This window comes from Rhagoletis pomonella, unplaced genomic scaffold (assembly GCF_013731165.1).
Source record: "Rhagoletis pomonella isolate Grant_MI unplaced genomic scaffold, Rhpom_1.0 Rhpom_scaffold_00007, whole genome shotgun sequence".
Taxonomy (NCBI): domain Eukaryota; kingdom Metazoa; phylum Arthropoda; class Insecta; order Diptera; family Tephritidae; genus Rhagoletis; species Rhagoletis pomonella.
Window position 1 is genome coordinate 3,880,829 of NW_023458561.1, and position 6,554 is coordinate 3,887,382.

Sequence of the window (6,554 nt, forward strand, 5' to 3'; positions counted from 1 at the left end):
TATAGCCTTGTATGTTGCCAGCAACGTTTCTTTGTCTTTTGACTTGAGGACCTTGTTGCGGCTCTGTACTTTATTGACAATAGCGGTTGTGTGCGCAGAGAAGGAGAGCAGGCTGTCGAATGTTACTCCGAGTATTTTAGGATTATTCACCGTCGGAATTGGTGTGTCATCGACGTGAATTCCTAGCGGTAGCCTGACCTCCTTCGTCCAGGTTGTGAACAGGGTCGCAGAGGATTTCGTAGGGGAGACGGCTAGACACTTTGCAGTGAAAAAAAGAAAGGTCAGAGAGATATCCGTTTACTTTCGAACACAAGTCATCAATTCCATTCCCGGTCGCCATGATCGAGCAATCGTCGGCGTAAGAGACAATCGAGACTCCCTATGGTGGTTGAGGGAGCTTTGAAATGTAAAAGTTAAACAGTAGTGGGGAAAAGACACCACCCTGTGGAGCCCCCTCTTTTATTTTTCTAAGTTCGCTCGATTTGTTTTTAAACATTACCGACGAGTGTCGACCACTCAGATAATTTGCCGACCACCGGTTGAGCCTCTGTGGGAGGGAGGAAGCCTCTATATCTTCTAGTAGCGTGGAATGGCTGACAGTGTCAAAAGCCTTTGACAGGTCCAACGCTCTCTCACAGGGACGTTTACAGTTTAGGCCACGAGTTATCTGAGTGTTTATGGCGTTAAGTGCTGTTGTTGTACTGTGCACTTTACGGAAGCCATGCTGATGCTTCGCTGGGGTCAAGTGGTTTGTGAAGTACGGGAGTAGCAAGGCCTCGAGTGTCTTCGCTACCGGGGAAAGGAGTGTTATCGGACGATAAGAATCTCCTATGTTGGCGGGTTTCCCCGGTTTGAGCAGTGGGACCACTCTCCCCACCTTCCAGATGTCTGGGATGATGAGAGTGGCCATGGACAAGTTGAGGACCTCCGTTAGGTACGCTACCCCCGCAGGACCAAAATTTTTCAGCATCAGCATGCATATTCCGTCGGGACCCATGGCTTTGGAGGCTTTCGCCTTACCGATGGCCACCTGAACTTCACCGCAAGTGAAAGCAAGGGGGGCACAAGTTGTTGGCAGTTTGTGCAGCCTTCTGGTCACTCGACGCTTGGCCGTGTCCACCGGAGGATGCAGTATGAACTGCCGGCTCAAATAGCTCGCGCATCGCTACGGGTCCGACGAGGCATGGTCGGCGAAAGAAATTTCGACTCTGTCGTCGAGCTTCGTTGGATTGGACAGTGACCTCACGGTTGACCAAAGCTTACTCACACCAGAGGCGAAGTTACAGGTCTTCAGATGCTCCTTCCACTTCTTCCGCTTATGTACGTTTACTAGTTGCCGAATCTCAGCGTTGAGATCCCTAATACGGGGATCTCCGGGATCGGCCTGACGAAGGCTGTCGCGCTCATCGGCTAGAACAGCCGCTTCGGCAGGGAAGTTTGGACGTGGGTCCGTTATACATCCTGCCGGTATGAAGCGAGCTGCAGCAGCAGTGACAGCCCTGCGGAACTTACGTTCACCGAGATGGACGTCGGTTGGTGTGGGAAGCGCAGTGAAGGTGTTTTCAGTAAACTCCGCGTAATCTTTCCAATCAGCTTTAGAGAAGTTGATATAGGTCCGGTGTTTAGCGGAGGCAAAGTCGGTTGGTTTATCTATCGAGATGACTATGGGTAGATGGTCTGATGCTAAAGTCAGCATAGGTCGCCATGTTATGCTGTTTATCAGACCAGCACTGACTATGGTGATGTCTGGCGAGCTGCTGCAGTTAGCCATAATCCTGGTGGGTGCGTCGTCGTTCATTGTGCAGAATGTCGAATCGTCTATCTGCTCAGCCATTTCTGTTCCCCTACGATCGTTTGACAGGCTTGAATGCCAAAGATCGTGATGCGCATTAAAGTCCTATATCAGGGTGATATCCTGCCGGGCAGCAGGTGACAGGGGGTATGTATATGTTAAATATTTCGAGCTCAACATCGCCTGACCGGATAGCAATGCCCTGACATTCTAGGGTGGTATCCCTGCGGTCGATGTCTGCTTCGATAAGACGATACTGCACGGTGTGGTGCGTGATGAACGCTAAGCCACCACCATTATCTCGCTCGCGATCTCGACGGTGCACGTTGTACCCGGCACAATTCAACAATGTTGAATTGCTGTGCAACTTCGTCTCATGGACCGCAGCTATCAACATACCATGCCGACACATAAAGACGGTTATCTCCTCAATCTTGCTCTGTAGCCCGTTACAGTTAAATTGAAGGAGCTTTATGTGGTTCGGGAGACGTGTTGTGATGTGGGGTGTAAGGGATATGTGTGTTCTTACTGCCGTTGGCTGTGTGCGCTGCTGTGATGGTTGCCGCCCTGTGGTGGGGGCGGCAGGCGTCGCAGTTGGGGTCTGCGACCGAGCAGCGCAACACGGGCCCTCGAAGTTCCTCGTCCAGTCTCGCGTGGTACGCAGACCTGAGCATGCCCTAAAGTGGCACCAGCCAAGGTGGGTGTTGCACTTGCAGGTCTAAACCCGACTTGGTTGGATGAGATGAGCTTCATGTTTTCCGTGTACCAGAGCAACCGCGTGGCTCATTTCGAAAGATACGAGATTAGCAAGATGGGACGGTACGATCCAGACAGTTGGTTGTTTTTGTGAGGTTTTGGAATAGGGATGATAGTGGCTGTTTTCCAGTTTTGAGGGATGACACCTGTGGAAAATATGGTGTTTTAAAGTGTCAACAGTCTTGTTTTTGTGGAAAGGTTTATAGCCTAGGTATGCATACTTAGCGTTGCATGCGAGTTGTTACATAAGAATCTGTTAAATGGGCTTTGCGTGTAAGCGGTTACCCAACGCATAGCACTTAACATGTAGAATTCTGTTGGGTTTTGATTTTTACGTAATAATGGTATAGCAGTGCAATTATGCATAACTGGGCTATTAGGCAGCGTTGCCGTTTTCAATTCGTTTAATTATCCAAAAATAACTCTAAATTACCCACAAATCCCCACAAAAATTTTCAAATTCCCCGCAAATTACCCACAATCAAAGGCTGCATTTCTTTATTCATTCTGAACGTTTGGAATAAACTTTTTTGTTTATTTATTCTTTAGAACGTTCCTGATGATATGTTGACGTATATTTCAAACGCATTCTGTTTATTCCGGCTGTGAAATTGGATTATCCGGAATGTATAAAGAAACGCAGCCAAAATAAATATTTTTTTGTGTACTTTCCTTCTCAAAGCTTTGTGTTATCCTTTAAAATAAATAATATATTTTTGTTATTACAATTCACAGCACATTTTGTTTATTAAAGGCCTTATTCATAAAAAGTAAAGTAGCTTTATAAAAAGTTTATAAATTGAAAAACGTATGAAAACGTCAATTTATAAAGCTCTTTAAACCTACTTTATTTTTTATGAATAAGGCCATAAGTGTTTAATAAAATAATAAATACACACTACAAAACAAAAAAACTTGTAAAAATTGCTTATTACAGGTCTATTCTGCGCTGGTAACATAACCGGTAATTAAAGTGTCTGCCAATTTTTAAACCTTTTTCGCATTCTGTGCGCTCTTGTAACCGGTAAATTGGGTTACCATCTCATAAACTGGTAAGAAAAATTGCCCCGTGAAATATGCAATACAAGAATTTCCACAAATCTTCATAGCTCAATTGCTGAATATTTTCACTGCATTACCAACGTACCTAGAATCGCGGTGACAAGAAGTGGTAAAATTTTTTGGTAATACAATTTTCCGGTCACAAAATCTTCGATAACGTGCAGAATAGACCTGTTAGTGAACAATGAAAAAAATCATTAGATGAGGTCAGTTCTCTGAGCTGTGTTTGTACAAATGCATTTGGTCATTAAAATTTAATTTTTAGTTCTTCAATTTTCATTGTTGTATTAAGATACAAAATATAAAAAAAATATTACTGTATTCATGAGAAGCCTTGAATTTGATTACTATCTGGATGCTACTTGGAATCTTTGTAAGCTAACATTTCTTTTTTAGGTGCAAAAGCAACGCAACCTCCATTCCTGAAAACTCCATTTCTTACAGTAATTAAAGCGTTCACAGTATCCGTATTCAATTTGTTTCTCTTTATAGTTTTTATATTATTTAAATTACTGAACAAACGTTCGACGAACGCATTTGAAAACGGTAGTGACATTAATGTGCCTATTACAAATTGCAAATTTGGAAATAGGTATGTTTCGCTTTTTAAAACAAAAACGCTCTTCCAATATTCAGCGGGTGGCTTTTCACAATCTAAGCTAAGATTGCTGAAATCTAGTAATGCATGACTTCGCCACTCTGAATATTGCAATTTCTGCTTCTTGGGTGATTTTAATCTCACTGATTTGAAATGGTCCTATTTGCTATTTTAACTCCAACAAATACTAATAGAGCTCATGAAATTTATTTTATAGATAGTCTTTTTAGTTTTAATTTCATTCAAATCAGTACATTTTTTAATAAGTTATTTATTTATTTATTTATTTAAGACTATGGTTTTACCGAACCTTACAGACTAGATAACATTTAACTTAAAGACTAATTATAATTTGACCTCAAGGCCAACTGAAACGAACAGCGACTGGAGAACACATCAACATCTCTACTTCTATTCATTAAAGCATTTAGTTCACCTAACATCCTAGAAATAGGCTCATTTTTCATTTTTTTTTTTTTTTTTTTTTATAAAATTCTGTTGAGAAGATTTCAAAATACCTTAAAGATCGAGCAGGAACATTCAGTTATATGACCTGTAGCAGCACAGGACAGTCAATACTACCATTAAGAATATCATGTACAAACATGAGCCCAGAAATAGTTCTTCTTCCAGCTAGAGTATGCATATCAATGAATTTACAGCGAGAAATATATGGCGGAATTGGCAAATCAAACTTCAGCTGGTATAACGCAAATTTTAGAAAACTCCTTTGTACACGCTCTACTCTTTTTGAGTGAGTATCAATATAAGGATTTCAAATGACAGACGCATACTCTAGTATCGATCTCACGAAAGCATTGTATAAAATTCTCTTGGTATAGGGATCTTTAAATTCAGAGCTATTCCTCTTTATGAAAGCCAATGACGAGTATGCCTTGGGAATAATGTAGTTTAGGTGCTCAATGAACGTGAAGCCCGAGTCGAACACTACTCCAAGATCTTTAATTTTATTATAGGAGCTTATATCGGAGTCTGAAATATGATACGACGACTGCAGAGGTAAACGTATTTTGTAGTACCTCACAAAACAGCACTTGTTAATATTAAGCTCTGGCGTATTTCGCCTACACCAGTCACAGAAAATATTCAACTCGTTTTGAATGGTCTGTATATCAGCGTTAGTGTTTACATATTTAAACATTTTCAAATCATCCGCATATAAGAGGTGATTACATTGTTTAAAGCAAGCACTGGCATCATTAATAAAAATTAAGAAGAGTAACGGACCAATTATGCTGCCTTGGGGAACACCCGAAGTAGCAACATATGCATGCGCTTTTACACCATCCACTGATACAAAGTTGACTCTGTTGACTAGATAAGATCTGAGCTAATCCAGAAACTTGGAGTGAAAACCAAATGAGCGTAACTTACACAATAATAACCTATGACAAACTCTGTCAAACGCTTTCGATATATCGATATAAATGGTATCTACCTGGCAACCATCGACAAAAGAAGAGATGCAGTAATTTGAGAAAACTGCTAGGTTGGTAACAGTTGAGCGTCCGGGGATGAAACCGTGCTGGGAAATAGATATAAACGGCTTAATTGCAAAGGTCATTTTAGTACTAACAGCTTTTTCAAACAATTTGGCAAAGTTAGCGAGTTTAGAAATAGGACTGTAGTTGGAAATTTGGCATTTATCGCCTGCTTTAAAGACAGGAGTAACAAAGGCTAATTTCCTTTCATCCAAAAAACATGTTAAACAAAAGTATTAGTGGTTCAGCAATCGAAGTAGTGCATTGTTTGAGGAAAAATGCAGAAATTCAATGAGCATCAGCCTGCTTCGAATTACAGAGCTCCCTAATCGAGCAAGATACATCCTCCTCGGATAATTCCAAACCTCCAACGAGGGAGAAATACCAATATCTCCTAATTCCCCAAACGATGAGAGATCACAAACAAAATTTGATTTGAAAAAGCTAGCAAACAAGTTAGCAGTCTCAAAGGGTGATTTAGACGTCATCCCATTGAAATACATAGACGACGGAATAAGTGAAGAAGAACGTTTTGAGTTAATAAAATTCCAAACCGCTTTTGGGTTCGATTTACGTTCAAAACCAAGTAAATAGTTTTTATAAAGAAACTTGTCCAAGCAATTGAAATCCGACAGGTATTTCTCGTGGAGAACTCTGTATTGTCAATCACCCGTACTTTTAAACAATTTGAAATACTTATTACGCAAGTTTTTAAGGTTTTTTAATCTCCTATTGTACCAAGGTAATTTATGATCTCTTTTCGGAAAGACCGGAATATTTTCAGCACATATTTGCACAATTTTTGATATAAAAATATTAAAACATTCAGAAAGATGATGACACC